Below are 25,578 nucleotides of genomic sequence, written 5' to 3' on the forward strand. Positions count from 1 at the left end.
ACATAAAGGTTTTATTTTTAGCTTTCAGATTTTTTTCCCAGTTATATCACTAAATGAATGATTTAGTTACATACCATTCGAAATACATAAATAATTATGACAATATTGGGAGGTGAACTATCTTTAGTTAAATAAGTTAATCGTTCATATTTGGTCAACTTTTCAGCAGTATTTTATTGGAGGGAGAAAATTAATCTTAACTTAATTATAACAATGTAAATAGTTTTATTTAACTAAAGAAAAATAATAATTTTCTTAATAACAATTAAAATAGTTTAATTTTAACCAAAACAATAACATTATAAGTTTCATTTTTACTGCTTGCCCCTCCCCCCTCGCACTTAGGTCCTTGTGCAGATCTTTCCCAATCCAAACAAAATTCTATTCATTGCGCTTCTTGAAATTTAGTAAGGGGTTGATTCCAATTTACATAGAATTGCAGGGGAACTATGGGATTAAAGGGACTATAAAGTCAAAATTAAAACTATTGTGATTTAGATAGAACATGACATTTTAAACAGCTTTCTAGTGTACTTCTATTATATAATTTGGTTTGTTCTCTTGAAATCCTTTTTTTTTTTTTTTTAAAAAAAAGCATAACTAGGTAGGCTCAAGAGCAATAATGCACTACTGGGAGCTCGCTGCTAATTGGTGGCTGCACATATATGCATCTTCTTATTGACTGACCAAATAGGTCCAGCTAGCTCCCAATAGTGCTTTGCTGCTCCTTCAACAAATTATACCAAGAGAATCAAATTTGATAATAGAAGAAAATTGTATAAAATTGTATGCTGAATCATTTAAAAAAAAAAAAAAACGCTGCTTCCCTCATAGACTTTCTCCAGCCAGCACTTGGACATGATCTCTGCTCACGTACATGGATACATTGTATGAATCCCAGTCTATATATTTGTATACATTTCAGCAGGTTTGTATACATATGTAACTGCTTTACACAGATTAATGCAACCAGTACCAACTATGGCCTAGTTTCTTTCCATTCAGGTGGTAAAGTTTGGAAGCTTAGTAAAAACATTTATTTTGATTAAAGTATATGTAGCATTTTTATGTTACTAGTTTCCAATATTTACCAACTCAATGGAAACTAGGCCTATATAGGCACACACTACTGGAATATGAGACATTTGCTTTGTTACAAATGCACATTCTTAACGAAACACTGATATTCATCAAATATTCATTTGCTTCCTTTAAATAGTTCAAATACTTACTTTTAGTGCGCTGGAGAGTCGTGCTTATCCAGTACTCTTCTTCACAGAGCCTGGCTACCCTAATAGAATGCTTAGTCCAGGGCCTGCACTAAAGTGGAAGGTCTATATATGGAAATGAAGACTAGCAGCTGGTGATAGAGAAATTGTAATGGAAGTTAGTTATTGCTGCAACAATGCGGAGGCAAATTCACAGTGGAACAGACTTAGTATAGCTACCGTTCAAGGTAAAATCGTGGCCAAACCTGTACACATAGAAAGTATTTACTTAATCTACAAGCCAAAGTTCCTGCTTGTCAGTATGGACAGTGTAGCACTTTACCGTAATACCTCGGTAGCTGTAATCCGGATCGTCCGTGGGTCAATGTAAAAGCCACCGTGCGTTGTTCTCCCTCCAGGGCTCACCAGCACAGGACAGTCTGATCCTTTCTCCTCACACCCGCTAACGAGCGGTATAAGCAGCAAGCTCTCAGCGTCGCTTCTCCTCTGTGACTCTATCACTCACGCTGCATAACCCGGAAGCTCCTCCCTCCAGTCTCCGGTTTCAGGTATCAGCTGTTAGGTTCCAGTATAGGAGCTGTACACGCGTAGAACTGAATGGAGTCCCAGTACTCCACAAAGGTATAGAAAAAAAAAGGCACAATGTGTACAACTTGCTCCTCGATATAGACACAGAGAATTGAGTTAAAAGTAAAAAACTTTATTGAGTAATCCTTAAAACAGAGAAGTGTCCCTCTTAAGATTAAAAATGTGGTACAAAAAAAGTTTGACCGGTTTCGGTCACTGCGACCGTAGTCATAAACCTAAAAACAGACTGCCAATGTAAGGCTTTTAATCAGACTGGTGTTCTCCTATTGGAGAATCCAGTTACTCCCACATGATAACTCTTTGCTCGCTCATATTATTTTATGTACAGACACAATATTGATACAGGTAAACCCGTTAATAGAAATGGACATGGAATTGATACAGTTCAATATGGCTAACACAATATACCCAGTACAGTAGGATAGACATTTGGTTACCCATTATTAGGAAGATGTATTACAAAATTCCAATATTTAGTTTCCCACTGTTAGGAAAATGTGGTCCAACAATAGCTCAAATGATAAAGGAGTGAAATGGTAGGCCATTTACAGATATATGCAACCCACATCATATTATTTAAACCAAAGTGCCCTTACAGGAAAATAAACTGACAAATAGTGAATAATTAAATAAATAATCAAATAAATAAATAAATAAATAAATTATCCACTGAGTGAGTATGCTTTTCTGTTATTAATATCAAAATATAATAAAGTCTCTAGAATTATTTAAAATATACATGAAATATCAACAAAAGGTTGTTAAATTCTAGCATATAAGAATAATGAATATTAGACCCTGATATCACCTAAATGCTCATAATTCTTGTAATCATAATGCAAAATACAGGTAGTAGGTGTAACATCACTATTACTGGAGCTGTCAACTTGCATATGGTTAACAAGAATAAATGCAGAGATTACAGTTAAATATTGAGCAAATATGCTCTTTGTTCAAATAAACCCTTAGTGCAAATGGAGAAGAATATGAAATCCATCTAGGAGCAGTAGGTATATCTAAGCTATGTGCTGAGGTAAATACCAATGTATTTGGAATCCATATCAACTACCAATCCCTGATTTCCAATATGCAATAAATGTAGCCGCCAGCTGGAACATTAGGTAGAAAAAGAGAATCTGTTTAGCCTAACTCTCTAAAAGGAAATAATGGAATGTTATGGTGTGGGCATGTGATGGTATATATATTTTTAACAAAATTTAACCCCCTATTTACCTATTCCAGTAATTGATGTCAAATTCAGAGTTGAATCCTACAGGTAGCAGGCTACCCAATTTATGTATCCAGAAAATCTCCTGTCTAGAGAGTATTTGTAGCTTGTCACCTCCCCTTGGGGGTTTCTGGATCTGTTCGATAGCCTGCCACCTGAAGGAACCAACATCACCGTTGTGTGTCTCCAAAAAATGTCTAGATAGAGCTGACACTGCCCTTTCACCACTGATGTGGGCCAAGTGTTCCTTGACCCTCGTACCCACCTCTCTGTTTGTCCTCCCTACGTACTGCCTATTGCAAATAGTACACTCAATTAGATAGACCACAAACTTACTTGTACACTTGACACAACCTCTCGTCTCAAATGTTTCACCAGTAGTGGCTGAAAGGTTTCTTTTTCATGAATATGGTCACAAGACTTGCAGGTACGTTTCCCGCACCTGTAAGTACCTTTAAAGTGTAACCAAGAGCTTTCAATATTTTTGTTCTTTAGAATACTTGGGGATAGAATGTTACCCAAAGTCATGTTTCTCTTGTAGACGAACTGACAACCTTCACTAATAAATGGCCTTAATTGTCTATCTCCCCTCAAAATAGGAAGATTCTTGCGAATAATGTTGGAGACCTGATAGTATTGATTTGAGTAGGCAGTCACAAACAGTGGCTTCTGGTCTATAGTGCAGGCCCTGGGAGCCACTGCGTTAGGCCTCCTATTAGCGTGCACTCTGTGACGAAGGATCAGGATAAGCGCAGCTCTCAAATGCACTAAACATATGGATTTTATAATACAAGTGAACTTTTTCACTTGTGGCAAAGGAATTTGTTTAATAAAATTTTTTTTTTAAAAGTTCCACGAATGGTCGGTATTCATTTTGTTTAAAACAAGATGGAAACCGAATATAATGGGCAATAAATATTAAAAAAAAACAACAATTTTTTTGAATATTCGTAATGTATGATTCGTCTGAACCGAATTTATTGCCCGCGTACAACAACCATTTAAAAAGAGAACTCTCCTCACATGCAGTCTTAAAGGGACAGATCACAGAATGTGCACACATACAACCTTGCATAATCTTAAATTATTAAAAGGGACAGGCACACACAATGCATACAGTCTTAAAAGGGACATGCATGCACATTGTGCTAATTTTCAGACTCCTAACCAAGCCCTAAAGTTTTAGATATATACTGATGTCTACAGACTCCTGGTTGTGTAATGGGTTTTTTCATATTCATTTTCTCAGCCCATTTCAGTGGGTGTCCCAGCCTAACTTTATCAACAGATTGGTTTTTATATCAGTAATTTTGCATATTCTTCTTGATAGTAGTGTAGATTATATAAACATTGGTGTATACTGTCCCTTTAAGGCTGTGTATGAATGCCTTGAGTCATCTCTTCAAGGGTTTGTTTTCCATGAACCATCCCTTTAAATCATTTGAATCTGTGCATGAAAACTGTGAGCTGTCCCTTTAAGGCTGTGTGCTTTTTTGCCTGCTGTTGTTTGTCCCTGTAAGCCTGCGTGTATTGTGTGTGTGTGTAAGCCCATTTAAGACTGTGTCCACATGGTGTAAGCTGTTCCTTTAAGGTTGTGTGACTATGTGTGTGACTGTACCCTGAAGACAGTGTGCTGTGTTAGCTCTCCCTTTAAGACTGCATGCACCACCTGTCTTTGTGCATGCTGTGATCTGTCCCTTTAATACTGTATTTAGAGTGTTTTAAGGCTGTATGCAAGGACGGACTGAGACCAACCAGGGCCCCCACCTACCTCCTCATCTCCTCCTCCTACCCTATTGCCCCTCCCATTTCCTGTGCCCCTCCTACCTCATAGGTCCCTCCCCCACCATGTTTTTAATTGCCATATAAAAAAAATTTTTCCTTAAAGTCATTACACACACACCTGACTCACACAAGCACTGCGCACACACAAACACACATCCGACTCACACAAACATTGCACACACACACCTGACTCACACAAACACTGCACACACAAACACACACACACACACCTGACTCACACAAACACTGCGCGCACACACACACACACCTGACACACACAAACACTGCACACACACCTGACACACACAAACACTGCGCACACACACACCTGACACACACAAACACTGCACACACACACACACCTGACACACACACACCTACCTGACACACACACACACCTACCTGACACACACACCTGACTCACACAAACACTGCGCACACATCTGACTCATACAAACACTGCGCACACATCTGACTCACACAAACACTGCACACACACACACATCTGACTCACACAAACACTGCACACACACATATCTGACTCACACAAACACTGCACACACACACATCTGACTCACACAAACACTGCACACACACACACACACATCTGACTCACACAAACACTGCACACACACACATCTGACTCACACAAACACTGCACACACACACATCTGACTCACACAAACACTGCACACACACACCTGACTCACACAAACACTGCACACACACACATCTGACTCACACAAACACTGCACACACATCTGACTCACACAAACACTGCACACACATCTGACTCACAAACACTGCACACACACACCTGACTCACACAAACTCTGCACACACACATCTGACTCACACAAACACTGCGCACACACACACACACACACATCTGACTCACACAAACACTGCACACATCTGACTCACAAAAACACTGCACACACACATCTGACTCACAAAAACACTGCACACACACACACACACATCTGACTCACACAAACACTGCACACACACATCTGACTTACACAAACACTGCACACACACACATCTGACTCACACAAACACTGCACACACACACACACATCTGACTCACACAAACACTGCACACACACACACATCTGACTCACACAAACACTGCACACACATCTGACTCACAAACACTGCACACACACACCTGACTCACACAAACACTGCACACACACACATCTGACTCACAAAAACACTGCACACACATCTGACTCACACAAACACTGCACACATCTGACTCACACAAACACTGCACACATCTGACTCACACAAACACTGCACACATCTGACTCACAAAAACACTGCACACACACATCTGACTCACAAAAACACTGCACACACACACACACATCTGACTCACACAAACACTGCACACACACATCTGACTTACACAAACACTGCACACACACACATCTGACTCACACAAACACTGCACACACACACACATCTGACTCACACACACACTGCACACACACACATCTGACTCACACAAACACTGCCCACACATCTGACTCACAAACACTGCACACACACACCTGACTCACACAAACACTGCACACACACACATCTGACTCACAAAAACACTGCACACACATCTGACTCACACAAACACTGCACACATCTGACTCACACAAACACTGCACACATCTGACTCACACAAACACTGCACACACACACGACTCACACAAACACTGCACACACACACACCTCACACAAACACTGCACACACACACACACACATCTGACTCACACAAACACTGCACACACACATATTTATATTATTTTTTTCTGACCTTGCCTAAATTTAATTAACATGAAAAAGCTAGAAAACCTTAAAAAGTTAAACTGTTGTATACATTTACCTCAAAATGCTGTTAAAATAAATAAAAAATAAGAATATATATGAATTTATTCATATCTGCAATACATTTGATTGTACACTATAGATGCTGTACTGATATGTTCTTAAATCAGTAACAAATATATACTAGGGAAATTATATAATACATTTAATCAGTCCTATAAAGAAAATCAGTCATTTGGCAGAGTGGCTGGTACTTTCTTAATTCACTGAATAATTACAACATCCACAATCGTGTGGTCCTACATCATACACAATATGGAGTTTCATGCTTCTGGAACATAAACATAATATTCATACACAAATGTTAAACTTTTCCTCATGATATTTGTGCAACAGAGAATTTGAGAATAACATCTTAATTTTGTAGTCACATCAATCTGCTTTTATTATTTTGTTTACATTGTTTAATGTTAAAGTTTAAGTTCTAACCCAAATTCTGAAGTCTAATATTTTAGTTGTTTATGATGTGTTGCTAAATAATGATATGTATCTTGAATAAGAAAGAGGTGATCATGTCTGGTATATAGAGTTTTTCATTTGAGTATTGCCATTTAAGGACTATTGTAGGGGGGAAAAGCTGGTTTATTAAAGGGACATGTTACTCAGGTGTGTGCTGGGCTCTACAAGTTAAGCAATCTACCTGCATACTACAGATCTCTCTGGGGTAATTCTAACTGGCATATATGCTCCCTAAGTTGTGCATGGCGCATACCTACTAACTGGTGCCTGGCTGTACTCGTGCACTGGCTCAGGGCAACTAACTGGGACTGTTGGGATATAGCATGTAGCTTTTTTTTTTTACTACCCTGTCCCTTTGCATTGCAAAGTGCTTTGCAATATATTACTAGGGTCTAGGGCTGTACTGCCAGTCTGCCACTTACTTACCTTATCGTCAACGTCGTTGTCGCCTACTAGGCCCGCCTGCCTGACTCAGTCCTACACTCCTCAGCAGATCGTCAACGGCTCCTAATCACGCGTGGCCACTGTCTGTCTGCTGCAGCTGCCGCCTAAGCCTCTAATGTGCTGTGCGCAGTTAAAATTTTGTGTGGAGTCGGAGCTGAGCAGCTAGACAGAGCCAGGGGCCGGGCAGGTGATGTGTGTGACCATTAATATGTGGAGGACCGGATTCCAAATGCGGATTGTTTGTTACACCACATATTGCAGGGCAGGCTGCCGCCCGGTTCCACGCTCCAGTTCAGGCAGTGTCTTTTCTTCTCTTCATGTGATGTTACCCTAGGCTAACCGGCTCTGAGTCTTAGTTCCTGTTCCTGGCTTCATTGATTCTCACAGTCAGTCACGCTCACGAGTGATGACGAGTCACGTCTCCTTCACCACCGTACCGGGGACCCCCCACTCCCCTCCGCAAAAAAATAAATAAATATATATATAAGGCAAAAATAAATAAATATATATTTAATGAAAAATATATATATAAAAAAAATGCAGCATCAGTATAATGCATGGGGCCCCTTTAAGAAGCAGGGCCCTTGGGCCAGGGACGATTTGCCCGACTTGTCAGTCCTTGCCCGATTTGCCCGACTTGTCATGCTGTGATCTGTTCCTTTAAAACTGTATTTAGAGTGCTTTAAGGCTGTATGCATTGTGTGAGTGCATCTGTCCATTTAAGACTGTGTGTTGTCTGTGTTTGTGTGTGGTGTAATCTATTCATTTAAGGTGTGTACCATTAAAATTGTGTGCAGTTGTCCCTTTAAAGGCTGTGTGCGTGTCTCTTTAAGACGGTGCCCTTTTAAAGCGCTGTTCGCTTAGATGCTTCATGGGTCCCAGTAGCTAACAGCCCCAATTGTGTAAGTTATGTGACAGGGGTAGTATCATAAAAGGGTTTTGTCAAAGAGTGTGATTTTTGTTCATGCTGCAGTAAGGTGTCCTGTACCTTTAAGGAGGCATAGAAGCTCAATTAGGCCTTAAAGGGACATGGAGGTTAAACTGTTTATTTCATGATTCAGACAGAGAATACAATTTAGACAAATGTCCAATTTACTTTATTATTTGTATCCTTTGTTGAAGCATCAGCAATGCATTACTAAGAGCATTGGGAAAGCCAATAACATGAGACATATATGTGCAGCTACCAATCAGCATCTCCAGGCTCCTAGATATCCCTTTCAAGTTTAGATAATAGATAAACAGTTTAGATAATAGAAGTAAATTAGAAAGTTGTTAAAAATTGCATGCTCTATCTAAATAATGAAAGAACATTTTGGAGTTGTATGTCCCTTTAATGCCTGAGGAGGAGTCCAGGGGAGAGGAGCCTGGTACTACTCTGAAGGATACACTGACTTGTGTTTGCCACTCAGACTGTGTATGGTATCAGCTGTTCCTTTAAGACTGTGTGCCTTGGGTATTTGTGCTCCTTTACAAATACGATTGTGTGCATGTGGTGCAAGTTGTCTTTTTAAAGCCTGAGTGAGTTGTTTGCATGAGTGTACGTGTCAGACCCTTTAAGACTGAGTGCATTGCTTTGAGAGAGTGCAAGTTTGTGTGTGTGTGCATATATGGTGATCTGTCCCTTTTAAAGGTTGTGTGAATGCCTACCCCTTTAAGACCGAGTGTTCCTTTGGTGGTTGTGCGCCTGTACTATTAAGATTGCATGCGTGTGGTGTGTTGCCCCTTTAAGTCTGTGTGTTGTGCCTGCCTGTCCCTTTACAGACTGTGTGCATTGTGTGTCTGCATGCATACCCCTTTAAGACTGAATGTTCCTTGGGTGCTTGTGCGCCTTTACCATTAAGATTGCATGCATGTTGTTTGCTGTCAATTAAAGTCTGTGTGTGTTGTGCCTGTCCCTTTAAAGGCTGTGTGCATTATTTGTGTATGCCTACCCCTTTAAGACCAAGTGTTCCTTGAGTGGTTGTGCGCCTGTGCCATTAAGATTGCATGCGTGTGGTGTGTAGCCAATTTAAGTCTGTGTGCATTGTGTGTGTACCTGTCTCTTTAAGACTGAGTGTTCCTTGGGAGCTTGTGCGCCTGTACCATTAAGACTGCAAGCATGTAGTGTGTTGCCCCTTTAAGTGGTGGGTAGCCAATTTAAGTCTGTGTGCATTGTGTGTGTAGACACAGACGTCGTTCCAGCTGGTGCTACAAAAGACTTTATTGTGCAAACAGGGATAAAAAGCGACGTTTCAGGCCCACACTTGGCCTTTTCTCAAGCTTGAGAAAAGGCCAAGTGTGGGCCTGAAACGTCGCTTTTTATCCCTGTTTGCACAATAAAGTCTTTTGTAGCACCAGCTGGAACGACGTCTGTGTCTATGTATCTATACTGGGTTTGGTAAACCTGTTCCTGGCTGTGCAGTGAGTGCTGTGTTTCATGATACATTGTTGCATTGTGTGTGTGCCAGTCCCTTTAAAGGCTGTGTACATGCATACCCCTTTAAGACTGAATGTTCCTTGGGTGCTTGTGCGCCTGTACCATTAAGATTGCATGCGTGTGGTGTGTTGCCCCTTTAAGTCTGTGTGTGTTGTGTGTGTGTGCCAGTCCCTTTAAAGGCTGTGTGCATGCATACCCCTTTAAGACTGAGTGTTCCTTGGGTGCGTTGTGCCTGTCCCTTTAAAGGCTGTGTGCATTATGTGTTTATGCCTACCCCTTTAATTCTGTGTGTTCTGTCTGCCTGCCCCTTTAAAGGCTGTGTGCCTTGTATGTCTGTGCCTATCCCTTTAAGACTGAGTGTTCCTTGGGTGCTTGTGCGCCTTTACCATTAAGATTGCATGCATGTGGTTTGCTGTCCCTTAAAGTCTGTGTGTGTTGTGCCTGTCCCTTTAAAGGCTGTGTGCATTATTTGTGTATGCCTACCCCTTTAAGACCAAGTGTTCCTTGGGTGGTTGTGCGCCTGTGCCATTAAGATTGCATGCGTGTGGTGTGTTGCCCCTTTAAGTCTGTGTGCGTTGTGTTGTGCCTGTCCCTTTAAAGGTTGTGCACATTGTGTGTTCCTGTCCCTTTAAGACTGAGTGTTCCTTGGGAGCTTGTGCGCCTGTACCATTAAGACTGCATGCGTGTTGGGGTGTTGCCCCTTTAAGTCTGTGTGCGTTGTGTTGTGCCTGACCCTTTAAGGGTTGTGCACATTGTGTGTGCCTGTCCCTTTAAGACTGAGTGTTCCTTGGGAGCTTGTGCGCCTGTACCATTAAGACTGCATGCGTGTTGGGGTGTTGCCCCTTTAAGTCTGTGTGCGTTGTGTGTGTGCATGCATACCCCTTTAAGACTGAGTGTTCCTTGGGTGGTTGTGCGCCTGTACCATTAAGATTGCACAGATGTGGTGTGTTGCACCTTTGAGTCTGTGTGTGTTGTGTGTACGCCAGTCCCTTTTAAAGGCTGTGTGCATGCATACCCCTTTAAGACTGAATGTTCCTTGGGTGCTTGTGCGCCTTTACCATTAAGATTGCATGCATGTGGTTTGCTGTCCCTTAAAGTTTGTGTGTGTTGTGCCTGTCCCTTTAAAGGCTGTGTGCATTGTGTGTCTGCGCCTATCCCTTTAAGACTGAGTGTTCCTTGGGTGCTTGTGTGTGCCTTTACCATTAAGATTGCATGCATGTGGTTTGCTGTCCCTTAAAGTCTGTGTGTGTTGTGCCTGTCCCTTTAAAGGCTTTGTGCATTATTTGTGTATGCCTACCCCTTTAAGACCAAGTGTTCCTTGGGTGGTTGTGCGCCTGTGCCATTAAGATTGCATGCGTGTTGGTGTGTTGCCCCTTTAAGTCTGTGTGTGTTGTGTTGTGCCTGTCTCTTTAAAGGTTGTGCACATTGTGTGTGCCTGTCCCTTTGAGTGTTCCTTGGGAGCTTGTGCGCCTGTACCATTAAGACTGCATGCGTGTTGGGTTGTTGCCCCTTTAAGTCTGTGTGCGTTGTGTGTGTGCATGCATACCCCTTTAAGACTGAGTGTTCCTTGGGTGGTTGTGCGCCTGTACCATTAAGATTGCACGCATGTGGTGTGTTGCCCCCTTTAAGTCTGTGTGTGTTGTGTGTGTGCCAGTCCCTTTTAAAGGCTGTGTACATGCATACCCCTTTAAGACTGAATGTTCCTTGGGTGCTTGTGTGTCTGTACCATTAAGATTGCATGCGTGTGGTTTGTTGTCCCTTTAAGTCTGTGTGCGTTGTGCCTGTCCCTTTAAAGGCTGTATGCATTGTGTGTGCACCTATCCCTTTAAGACTGAGTGTTCCTGATTGCATGCATGTGGTGTGCTGTCCCCTTAAACTTCCTTAAAGGTACATGAAACTCACAATTTTTCTTTCATGATTTAGAAAGAGCATGCAATTTAAAAAAAAATATATCCAATTTATTTACATGATCTTATTTGCTTCATTCTCTTGATATCCTTTGTTTAAAATCATATCTAAATAGGCTCAGTAGCTGTTGATTGGCTAACCCATGTGCATTGCTATTTTCTCAACAAAGGATATCTGAAAAATGAAGCAAATTAAATAATAGAAATAAAATGGAATGTTGTTTAAAATTGTATTCTCTATCTGAACCATGAAAGAACAAAGTTGTGTTTCATGTCTATTTAAGTCTGCGTACGTTGCGTGTGCCTGCCCCTTTAAGACTATAAGAGTGTGCAAGGTTCACAAACTGTGATCTGTCCCTTTAAGACTGTGTGTGGCAGGAGTTGTCTATTTAAAGGCTGTGTGTGCATGCCCCTTTAAGACTGTTCCCTTTTGCTTCTGGAGATATAACCACTCCTGCATTGTTGGTCTCCCCATACCAATTTTTAAAGTTAAATATTGCTGTATATCCAAGAAAATAACTTAAATTTAATTAAATGTTAAATCTGCTAGAGAAAAAAAAAAAACCTTACTAAAAATGAACTGTTTCGTCAGGAATTCACTTTTCATCATGTAGTGTTACATACAAATAAAGCATTAAAAAAAAAAAAAAAAACTTTTATTCTGATTGGTTGATGTATGCCACATGATCATGAAGCCTTGAGGTTGCATTTGAATCTTACTGACTTCCTATACACAAGCTTTTAGAAGGGCTGAAATTGCGCCAAAAATCTTGAGATGTTTGTGGTGGTGTTTAGCAGGTGAGATTTGCATTGCTTTGAGTTGTATCTTATATCCAGCAGTGATATTTATATCATGTGTTTGCCTGCATGTGTATATGAGCCAAGTTATTGTCTGCTTATTATGCTTTAAATGTGACCTAGTAAACTGTTTAGCTGCAATGCAGAAACATAAATGCACTATCTGCAGTACGTATGGTGTTCCTATTAATACTGTAAACATTTTGCTGTTAAACTTTTACAAAAGATTTCTTGCTGTTTATAAACATTTAGTTGTGTAGCATTGATTTGATGTATAGCTCAGATTACAAATAAGAGAACATACTCTTGATTTCAGTGGATAAAAAGTTCCTAAGTAAATGAGATACAGGTCTGTTGTTAAAACAAACTGCTTTGTACTGAAGTAATGGACTGTGTAGCTTGTTCCTGTGTTATCCCATAATTAGGCTGGGAACTAAAATTTTTGCAAAGGCAGATTTTTTTTATTTTTATTGTAGGAGATCAGTCTGTAAATGTCTCTAGAAGTATCCAATAGAAGTAGCCATTTAAATAAATGGGTATTTTACACACTTGCAGAAGGAAGGTTTTTAATATAATAAAAAACAAACAAAAAAAACTTGCCAGCAAGTAAATTACTCTTTACATTCATTCAGTGGGCTTTGTGTTTGAGCATGTTTTGTATACAGTATTGTGAAAATGCTTCTATTTTAATGCATTTATGCACATTTCTGTTTTTACCTTTCTATTTAAAGGGACGGTATACAGTAAAAGTTTTTTTTGCTTATTATATTTCCAATGACTCGTTATACCAGCTGCAGAGTATATAAAATGTAATGGGAAACTGCATTTTCTGGTTTTGAAATGCGTTGACCTTGTAGGTAAAATATCTCATTATGTTACCACTTTGTGTACACACATTTGCTTCCGTATCTTGTGTAACCCCAATACTTAGAGATTACAATGGAAAAGTATTTTATTTAGTTATCTATTCTACCCACCCACCGGGAGTGTAATTTCTTCTGCTGGCTGTGTTTACGTAGTTTGTCAATTACTTGTACTTAAAGGGACAGTAGTCAGACTTTAATTTTCATGATTAAAAAACTTTCCTATTTGCTTTGTTCTTTTGGTATTCTTAGTTAAAAGTTAACCTAGGTAGGCTCATAAGCCCTTGGAGGTTGCCTTTTTATCTGAATGTATTTGACAGTTTTTCACTGCTAGAGGGTGTTAGTTCATATGTTTCATATAAATAACATTGTGCATGCGGCCATGTAGTTATTTAAGAGTAAGCACATTTATTGCCTGACATGTAAGTCTGTCAAAAGATCTGAGATATAGAGGGAGTATTCAGAAGCTTAGAAACAAGTTAATCAGAGGTAAAAGTATTTTTCTATAACTGCTTTGGTTATGCAAAACTGGGGAATGGATAATTAAAGGGATTATGATGTAAAATATATTTTACTAACGCATTACAAGTTAATGACTTTTATGTTGATTATCTTGCTTAAAGGTGTACTGAACCCATTTTTATTTCATGATTCAGATAGAGCATGCAACTTTCCAATTTACTCCTATTTTTTTTTTCTTTGTATCTTTATTTGAAAAAGCAGGAATGTAAGCTCTAAAGCCGGCCCATCTTTGGTTCAACACCTGGGTACGGCTTGCTGATTGGTCGCTAAATGTATCCACCAAGTGCAACATAGGTGCTGAAACAAAAACGGGCCGGATTTTAATCTTCCATTCCTGCTTTTTCAAATAGATACAAAGAGTATGAAAACAAATTGATATTCGGAGTAAATTAGAAAGTGACTTAAAATTGCATGCTGTATCTGAATCGTTGAAGAAAAAATGTATGTTCAGTATCCCTTTAAGCAACTATAAGTATATGAAATAATTAAAGGGACAGTATACACCAATTTTCATTTAACTGTATGCAATAGACACTACTATAAAGAAGAATATGCACAGATACTGATCTAAAAATCCAGTTTAAAACATTTTCCAAACTTACTTGGAAGCTCCCAGTTTAGCACTGTTGATGAGGTAGTCTGGGACACTCACTGTAAGGGGCTTGGTAAACAAAAAAAAAGACACTTTTCTTCATTTAAAACATAGCTGTTATAGTGCTGCTGGTCTCATAATAGAAAATAAACACCCACTGCATGCAAATCTGCTCACATTGAGCTGCAGACATGGAGGATGCTTTTTGGTTGCCTTGGAGATGTCAGCTTGCAGAGAAGGTTGATTGAGAATGTTGGTGCACCGGTAACCAAACACTGCTCAGTTTCTGAGTGTGGATGAATAAGCCAAGCAGTCTGTGCATGAGCAGGTGTACACAGAGGTCGTATGACTGCCCTGCTTATTGGCCTTTTAAATTTATAAGCTTTCCAGTGCCTTCTGAAATCAACTTTCAAAGTTAAATAACTTATAAATGCAAAAAAAAGTAATAATGGATGTTGTGTGTGTGTGTGTGTGTGTTATATATTTATCTCACACAGGCTAAATAATGGTTTCTCAAATTATTATAATAAATCCCTTTGTATAATGTTGCCATATGCAGACTACCTCTGCTAGGTTACTTCTCTAATTGGAATCTAGAACGCAGATGTATTTATTCTGTTTTGTCTCTTCTAGCTGGCTTGTTTGGAATATCTGTCCAGCTCAAAAATGGCTCCAGTTGTTAGAAACCGGTGTTGGCATGGCAGAATGGTTTTATGGAACTGCAAGCATATGACAGCTTTAATTTTCTTCCACAAGGTTGTGAGGCCAGTTTGCAGGTAAGTACAGGTTATTAATATGTAGGTGTCACATGGTCACTGGCAGATGTTATAGTGAGCTCTCTGCACATGGTGGCAGCTGTAGTTTGCGGACACTAAGTGCAGTCCGCGGCTGCTCCTGGTGCCCGTGACTACAGCTGTAAAGCTATGGTGGGGCGTGAACTGTTTCTGAAGCCTCTGGACATGTGACTAGTCTAAAATTACTGCCTCAAGCATGGTGTTTCCCCCTATTTTCAATGGCTGCTTAACAGCATAATTTACTTCTCTCCCGTAAAGCCCAACATGGTCACTGGCAGATGTTACAGTGAGCTCTCTGCGCATGGTGGCAGCTGTAGTTTGCAGACACTAAGCAGTCCGCACCTGCTCTTGGTGCCCGTGACTACAGCTGTAAGGCTATGGTGGGGCGTTAACTGTTTCTGAAGCCTTTGGGCATGTATAGTCTAAAATGAATTACTGCCTCTAGCATGGAATTTTATCCCCCCCCCCCTATTTTCAATGGCTGCTTAACAGCATAATTTACTTTCTTCCCTCCTGATAGCCCCAACATGGTCACTGGCTGACGTTACAGTGAGCTCTCTGCACATGGTGGCAGCTGTAGTTTGCGGACACTAAGGGCAGTCCGCACCTGCTCCTGGTGCCCGTTACTACAGCTGTAAGGCTATGGTGGGGCGTAAACTGTTTCTGAAGCCTTTGGGCATGTATAGTCTAAAAAATTACTTTCCGCCTCTAGCATGGCATTTTATTTCCCCCTATTTTCACTGGCTGCTTAACAGCATAATTTACTTTCTACTGTCCTGTTAGACCCAACATGGTCACTGGCAGATGTTACAGTGAGTTTTCTGCACATGGTGGCAGCTGTTTTATTTTTTTTTTGGACATGTGGAGCAGTGCGCGCCTGCTCCCTGTGCCCATGGATACAGCTGTAAAGCTATGGTGGATTGTAAATTGTCTCTTGACGCCAATGAGCATGATATTTTAAATTAAAATAATTTTATTGCCTCTAATATAGCATTTTTAATTTTCCCTTTTTCCCCTATTCTTCAAAGTAAAGTTTCTGATTTTATAGTCTATATTAAATAATAGCCTAATGCATTTTCTTCTATTTGAAGTACTTTTTAAGCCCATCATGGTCATTGGCAGACGTTGATGTGAGCTCTCTGTCATGGTGGCAGCTGTGCTTTGTGGACACTTGGAGCAGTCCGCACCTGCTCCCAGTGCCCATGAGTACAGCTGTAAAGCTATGGTGGATTGTAAATGGTCTCTGAAGCCTTTGGACATGCAGTTAGGAGATAATAATCACTCAATATTTTAATGAAAATTATACATTATTTCCATTTAACCTTTTATACATCGCTCCTTTTCAAAGTACTCTAAAGACCCTTGTCTTGTTTTCCTACATGACTGCTTCACACATGCTATATCCAAGTAACTCCTCTTCGGCAAAGAGCTCTCTTCTCCATATCTGTTCATTAGCGGTAAGTACAGTAAACGGTCTTCATAGCAGCTGTGTTTTTGGCAAGTGGAAGCAGTGGGCCCCTGCTGAAGTTACCAAAGGATAGTTCTATACTATGGTACATGTGACTAGTCTAAAATAATTGCTACCTCAAGCATGGCATTCCCCCCTATTTTCAAAGGCTGCTTTACAGCATAATTTACTTATCTCCCGTAAAGCCAACATGGTCACTGGCAGACGTTACAGTGAGCTCTCTGCGCATGGTGGCAGCTGTAGTTTGCGGACACTAAGAGCAGTCCGCACCTGCTCCTAGTGCCCGTGACTACAGCTGTAAAGCTATGGTGGGGCGTAAACTGTTTCTGAAGCCTTTGGGCATGTAACTAGTCTAAAATGAATTGCTGTCTCTAGCATGGCATTTTATCCTCTCCCCATATTTTCAATGGCTGCTTAACAGCATAATTTACTTTCTTCCCTCCTGATAGACCCAACATGGTCACTGGCAGATGTTACCGTGAGCTCTCTGCACATGGTGGCAGCAGTTTTTTTTGGACATGTGGAGCAGTGTGCCCATGGCTACATCTGTAAAGCTATGGTGGATTGTAAATTGTCTCGACGCCAATGAGCATGATATTTTAAAAATAAAATTTATTTTATTGCCTCTAATATAGCATTTTTAATTTTCCCCTTTTCTTCAAAGTAAAGTTTCTGACTTTATAGTCTATATTAGGCTATATTTAATGCATTTTCTTCTATTTAAAGTACTTTTTAAGCCCATCATGGTCATTGGCAGACGTTGATGTGAGCTCTCTGTCATGGTGGCAGCTGTGCTTTGTGGACACTTGGTGCAGTCCGCACCTGCTCCCAGTGCCCATGAGTACAGCTGTGAAGCTATGGTGGATTGTAAATGGTCTCTGAAGCCTTTGGACATGCAGTTAGGAGATAATAATCACTCGATATTTTAATGAAAATTATACATTATTTCCATTAACCTTTTATACATCGCTCCTTTTCAAAGTACTCCTAAGGACCCTTGTGCAGTGGTGTCTTTGGGAATTGGAAGCAGTGGGCCCCTGCTGAAGCTACCCAATGCTAGTTCTATACTATGGTACATGTGACTAGTCTTAAATAATTGCTACCTCAAGCATGACATTCCCCCTATTTTCAAAGGCTGCTTAACAGCATAATTTACTTCTCTCCCGTAAAGCCAACATGGTCACTGGCAAAGGTTACAGTGAGCTCTCGGCACATGGTGGCAGCTGTAGTTTGCGGACACTAAGATCAGTCCGCACCTGCTCCTAGTGCCCGTGACAACAGCTGTAAAGCTATGGTGGGGCGTAAACTGTTTCTGAAGTCTTTGGGCATGTAACTAGTCTAAAATTAATTACTGCCTCTAGCATGGCATTTTATCCCCGCCCCCTGTTTTTAATGGCTGCTTAACAGCATGATTTACTTTCTTCCCTCCTGATAGCCCCAACATGGTTACTGGCAGATGATACAGTGAGCTCTCTGCACGTGGTGGCAGCTGTAGTTTGCGGACACTAAGAGCAGTCCGCGGCTGCTCCTGGTGCCAGTGACTAGCTGTAAAGCTATGGTGGGGTGTAAACAGTTTCTGAAGCCTCTGGACATGTAACTAGTCTAAAATAATTACTTACCGCCTCTAGCGTGGCATTTTATTTCCCCCTATTTTTAATGGCTGCTTAACAGCATAATTTACTTTCTTCTGTCCTGTTAGACCCAACATGGTTACTGGCAGATGATACAGTGAGCTCTCTGCACATGGTGGCAGCTGTTTATTTGGACATCTGGAGCAGTGCGCGCCTGCTTCCTGTGCCCATGGCTACAGCTGTAAAGCTATGGTGGATTGTAAATTGTCTCTTGACGCCAATGAGCATGATATTTTAAAATATTTTTATTGCCTCTAATATAGCATTTTTAATTTTCCCTTTTCCCCCTATTTTTCAAAGTAAAGTTTCTGTCCGCACCTGCTCCCAGTGCCCATGAGTACAGCTGTAAAGCTATGGTGGATTGTAAATGGTCTCTGAAGCCTTTGGACATGCAGTTAGGAGATAATAATCACTCAATATTTTAATGAAAATTATACATTTCCATTTAACCTTTTATACATCTCTCCTTTTCAAAGTACTCTAAAGACCCTTGTCTTGTTTTCCTACATGACTGCTTCACATATGCTATATCCAAGTAACTCCTCTAGCAAATATCTCTCTTCTCCATATATGTTCATTAGCAGTAAGTACAGTAAACGGTCTTCATAGCAGCTGTGTCTTTGGGAAGTGGAAGCAGTGGGCCCCTGCTGAAGCTACCCAAGGATAGTTCTATACTATGGTACATTACATGTTCCCCATCATATGTTCCATGCAAGCCCAACCCAGAAAATGCGCAGCTAACATTCATGAAACTCTTTTCTGTAGCATTTATTATTGCTCTGTAACTGCCTTGTAATTGCCGAATCTTTACTTACCCAATTCCTGATCCTTTTATACCATTCCACAGACACCTCCTGGATTTGTCTTTATTCTTCTTTCCCTTCTTGTGCTCTTTATTTTATGTTTGTTGCATTTATGAAATTATGATATGGAGTGACTATTAGGCCGTAGTTTTGAAGCATTTGGTCATATAGCTAGCCACTTAAACCCACTAAATAGATATGCTGTACAGCCCACAATATAGACCTTAAGACTTTGGCGCCCATTTAACAAGCTCCGTAGTGAGCTTCTAGGCACGTGTTTCTGGCGAGCCTTCAGACTCACCAGAAACAGCAGTTATGAAGCAGCGATCACAAAGACCGCTGCTCCGTAACCTGTCCGCCTGCTCTGAGCAGGCGGACAGACATCGCTGGAAATCAACTTGATTGAGTTTGATCGGGTTGATTGATACCTCCCTGCTGGCGGCCCATTGGCCGCGAGTCTACAGGGGGCGGCGTTGCACCACCAGAGATTGTATTGCTCGCCATATTCAGCGAGGTCTGGCGGACCTGATCCGCACTGTCGGATCAGGTTTGCCAGACTTTGACAAATAGAGGCCTTTATGTTCATATTTAAGGTTAATTCTTCTAAGTGTTTTATCTCTGCATTTTCTACTTAAATATTAACTATAGGCAATGCAAATTTATCACAATGTCCTGTTTCTTATGTTAAAGGGACATGAAACCCCAATTTTTTCTTTCATGATTCAGAGAGCGTGTAATTTTAAACAACTTTCTAATTTTACTTATTGTATCTAATGTGCTTCATTCTCTTAATATCCTTTACTGAAAAGCATATCTAGATAGGCTCAAGTAGTTGCTGATTGGTGGCTGCACATAGATACCTCCTGTGATTGGCTCACCCATGTGCATTTGCTATTTCTTCAACAAAGATATTCTAAAAAATGAAGCAAATTTGATAGAAGTAAATTTTAAATGTTTAAAAATGTATTTTCTTTCTGAACCATGAAAGAAACATTTTGGGTTTAGTGTCCCTTTTAAATAGTTGTGTGTTTTTTTTTTTTTTTTTTTTTTTTTTTTTTTTTCTAATCTGCAGGTGATGCTAAAGTTATCAGATCTACAGCACCAGTTGACGTACAGCCAACACTTAGTGTCTAGTTCATTGTCAAAAGAAATGTGTCTGTGGCTCCTTTTGTTACAACAGGTAAGAGTTAAATTGTTATAAAATACAATAAATTCATAGTATTCAAGCTATTTTCTGTATAACAGTAGATAATTTTTGTTGCAGACATATTATCATAGTATAATTAAATAGTGATAATAGTCAAACCATTACATGCTCTAATTTGTTATTAGCAAATGGCATTTTAAGACTAGCGACCCTGCATTATTGTGTGTTTTAACCCGCAAAGAGGTAAACAGAGTAGAAGTACTTCTTTGGACCAGCAAAGCAGTGCTAGTCCCAATTGGTAGCGCTAGTTACAATCAGTAGCATAACTCAGATGTGTATCTGCTTGGGACTAAACGCATAGCATTAGAGCATGTCATTTTTAGCACCAACAATGTCCTGCTCAAGACCCGCAGAGCACTGCTAGTCCCAAGCAGAAAGCGCTGCTAATTGGGACTGGCACTGCTCTGGGGGTCCCAAGCAGTACTTCTACTGTGTGTTTACTAGGATCACTAGTCTTAAAATTATATATTCTAACAAATTAAAATAATTTTACCTCTTATGATCACTTGTCCTTGCAGTGTCTTTTTGTGGTATGACTACTTTTTAATTTGTATAGTCTTTTATCCTTGAAGGAATAGGGAAAGCGATAGTCCTAGTGTATTTCTAACTTGTCTCTTAAAGGGGTATTAAATTATATATTTTTTTTTTATTTTTTTTTAATTAAGATAAAAAAAAAAAATGTTTTAGCTTAAAGGGACACTGAACCCAAATTGTTTCTTTCGTGATTCAGATAGAGCATGTATTTTGAGCAACTTTCTAATTTACTCCTATTATTCTCTTGCTATCTTTATTTGAAAAAGAAGGCATCTACGCTTTTATTTTTTGGTTCAGCACTGTGGACAGCACTTTTTTTATTGGTGTATGAATGTATCCACCAATCGGCAAGAACAACCCAGGTTGTTCAACAAAAATGGGCCGGCATCTAGACTTACATTCTTGCATTTCAAATAAAGATACCAAGAGAATGAAGAACATTTGATAATAGGAGTAAATTAGAAAGTTGCTTAAAATTGCATGCTCTATCTGAATCATGAATAATAATAATAAAAAAAAATTGGGTTTAGTGTCCCTTTTTAAGCAAGATTGACGAGCATAGGCAGCTTTTTATTAATGTAAATGTTCAATGTACTTGCTTGCACATGGGATCATAACAGCCAGTGGTAAAAAAAAATAAAAAAACCTTTTAAGGGACAGTAAACTGTAAAATAGTTTTTATATTAATATATTTTCAATGACTTGTTATACCAGCTGCAGAGTATAAAATGTGTAAGAAATTGCAGGTTTATTTGTGTATATGAAGTAGCTGGTTTTGTGCTTTTTAAACCACAGCCTATTACAATGGGTTGAGCTTCAGGTAATATCAGATCTCATTATGTTATCACTTTGTGTACACAAACTTGCTTCCTTATCTTAGATTTGTCTGGAAAGCTAAAGCTCAATACATAGAGAACAATGGGAAATGATCATGTTATTACTTTACTATCCTGCACCCCACTGTGAGTGTCATTTCTTCTGCTGGCTGTGTTTACTTAGGCTGTTCAATAGCTTAGACTCCAGTATCAAAACTTTCAGTATAGGTTGGGAACGGCAAGCTAAATAAACTATTTCAAATGCCAAAATAGGGGTAAAGGCGCTACTTATAAATAATTAAATGCACTCCAGCAGGTTAAAGGGATCATTGAGAACAATTTAAATGGGAGAACATTTTTGGGTTAACTGTCCTTTTTAAAATATCACTCTATCCAATCCATTTGAACAAATTTCCTATTTTAATTCTGTTATAATTTTTTTTTTTGCTTAGTTTTCGTGGTATCCTTTTGTTAAAGGGACAGTCTACACCAGAATTGTTGTTGTTTAAAATGATTGATAATCCCTTTTTATTACACATTCCCCAGTTTTGCATAACCAACACTGTTATATTAAATATACTTTTTACCTCTGTGATTAACTTGTATCTAAGCTTCTGCAGACTGCCCCCTTATTTCAGTTCATTTGACAGACTTTGCATTTTACGTGCACACGCCTGGGCTCCTTTCAGCCGACTTGGCTTTATTCTTCAACAAAGGATACCAAAAGAACAAAACAAATTTGGTAATAGAAATAAATTGGAAAGTTGTTTTTAAAATTACATACTGTAGCTTAATCATGAATGTTTAATGTATAAGTCAAACATCCTAGAGTTAAATTTTAAAACCATGTTAAGTTTAAATATTACTGTATTTTCTTATGTTTTATTTAATTTTAATTTTTTTCTATGTCGCTTTTGTCATGTTAACATATATACACACCGTTGGGAAACAGATGTGAAAGATAGAAAATACTTTTCTTTCCATGACCGTTTAGACAGATATTGGTGGAGAAAAGTGTTGCTCTTATAATCTGTACATGAATGATGATATTTTTGATTATCATGCAGTGCGAGAACCACAATTCACTCCACCCCCCTTCTCTGTATTTGCCTTTTAGGGATAGCTAAGAAAACATTACTACTTTTTTATAGCTACTTATGTATTGCTATGCAATAACTGAAACTTTGTTTCCTTTCAACAGATCTAGCAATGTGAAGCGAGAGGCCATAATGTACTAATTATGCTGAAGAAATGCTTCTGTCCAATCACTAGACTACTGGCAGATGAGATGAGGAGTAGAATGTTGACAAAAACCTCACATCCAGGCTGCAAGTTGGTAAGGACAGAGACTGGTGCTACTGTTGCCTTTCCCATATATTAGATTCAATTTTGTAACAAACTGCTTTATAAATTATAAAGCAGAAACCTAATGCTGCTGTTTTTTTGGTTTTATGATTTGATGTATGCTCATTTGCCACAACAAAGGCAGGAGGTATACATTGTATTCTGTGTTTGACAACTGTGTTCACAGGCAGTGGGGACAGTGTGGCCGACTGCTCTCACCTCCTGTGATCATAGAAAGCTAGGCAGATGCCAATCTGGCATTTTTTTTTTCTTTGTCTGTTGTGAATGTATATCTGTCTCCTGTGCATCTCCCATTAACATTTGTTTAAGGTTATCCGGTCAAGCTGCTGTTTGCTGCATGAAAAGGACACATCTGCTGCTCAAGATCTGCTACATCATTCTACTGCCACCATTCAAGTATGCAAGGATTCAACCAGATTCGTCAGCCACGTTGGTATATGATATGTATAGTTTTTGCTTTTGATTATGTATAATATGTTTATTTAGTATGTTCTGTATATTATTATTATTCACATTGAATTCTGTGCCTGCTGAAGTGTTCACGGATAGTGAGTGTGGACTGCACACACATTGTGGGAGTGCTACCAAAGTGACCAAAATAATTACAAAACAACAAATAGTATTGGTGCACATCCAACCACTTACGTGTATATGTATATATGTGTGTGTGTATATATATATATATATATATATATATATATATATATATATATATATATATATATATATATATATATATATATATTTTTTTTTTATTTATATATATATTTTTTTTTTTTTTTTACTTTTGTCTGCTAAATATTCTTAAAATAGTTAAAATAAAAAGTCCCACAATAGACTGGTCTTAACACTAATCAGTTTAGCTTTGCTGGGCTGAATCATTAGATTCTAATATTCAAATACAGAATTCCCACACTGCAGTACTATGCCTCAAATCATGTCTGCACAGAATGAAACTCCCTAGCTTTATATTTATACCACAATCACATTGTCTAGAACACACCTGGGCTGGGTGGTGTGCATTAACCAAAGGGGATTTGGTCAGCTCCCTATTCAGGTGTATTCCAGATAATTATTTATAATACGTATGCATGTTCTATATTTATTATTATTATTATTATAATATTCTGTGCCTGCTGAAGTGTTCACGGATAGTGAGAGTAGAGTGCGGACTGTTCTCACTGTCTGTGATCATGGGAAGCTAATCAGATTTCAGTTTGGTTATCTATTGTACACTATTTGTATAATTTATAATTATGTATAATTGTTAGGGCTGCTGAAAATAAATCAATCAGTGATGCATCGCGATGCAGCAGTTAACGATGCTGCATCGATGCAAGTGCAGACCTGAATCGATTCAGGGGTCAGTTATGTCATTGCGCAACGTCGCATGACCCCGCCTCTCACAGAGCAGTATATTCAGAGAAGCTGACATAAGGGAGTCTGTCTCCGGGTTTTACACCAGCTGCACTACATCAGGACTTTCAGCGTGCACACTGCGCAGATATGACACACAGAGCACTCTCAACAGACCTTTCCTTTCACAAATGTTCCGGTCAGGAATTTTTATGACACCTAATGCCGATAGCAGCCTGATGTAAACAGTGAATCTTTTCTTGTATTATCGATTCACTGTTTACTGTTGCGGCCTCTGCTGCATGTTTGCTCTCTGTTATATCCCTAGCCCAAACTAGCATTTATGGGTTGCTATTAGATATAGTAAGTAAGTTTCACAAAAGTCGTGCAATTTATACTTTATTTTCAGCATTTGAGAGGCAATTGTGTGCCTTTTGTAAAACTTGACTTACTATATCTAATAGCAACCCATAAATGCTCGTATGGGCTAGGGGTCTGACAGACCAAACATTCAGCAGAGACCGCAACGGTAAACAGTGAATCTATAATATAAGAAAAGATTCTCTGTTTACATCGGGCTGCTGTTGGCATTAGGTGTCCTAAAAATTACTGACCGGAACATTTGTGTGTGAGAGGGGAGGTCTGTTGAAAGTGCTCTGTGTCCGATATCTGCGCGGTGTGCACACAGTCCTGATGTGGTGTAAAACCCGGAGATAGACTCCATTGAACATGCAGCTGTAGTTAGGGAGACAAAGTTACTCTGGAACTCCAGATTCAGTAAATCTACAGATACATTTCTTTCTGTGCATATTCTATTATGTTTATGATCGCTGTCCCATCTTTCAGTTGCACGATTTTTCACGGTTTCGGTTTTAAACCGCTT

The sequence above is a fragment of the Bombina bombina genome, chromosome 5 (genome assembly GCF_027579735.1).
Source record: "Bombina bombina isolate aBomBom1 chromosome 5, aBomBom1.pri, whole genome shotgun sequence".
Taxonomy (NCBI): domain Eukaryota; kingdom Metazoa; phylum Chordata; class Amphibia; order Anura; family Bombinatoridae; genus Bombina; species Bombina bombina.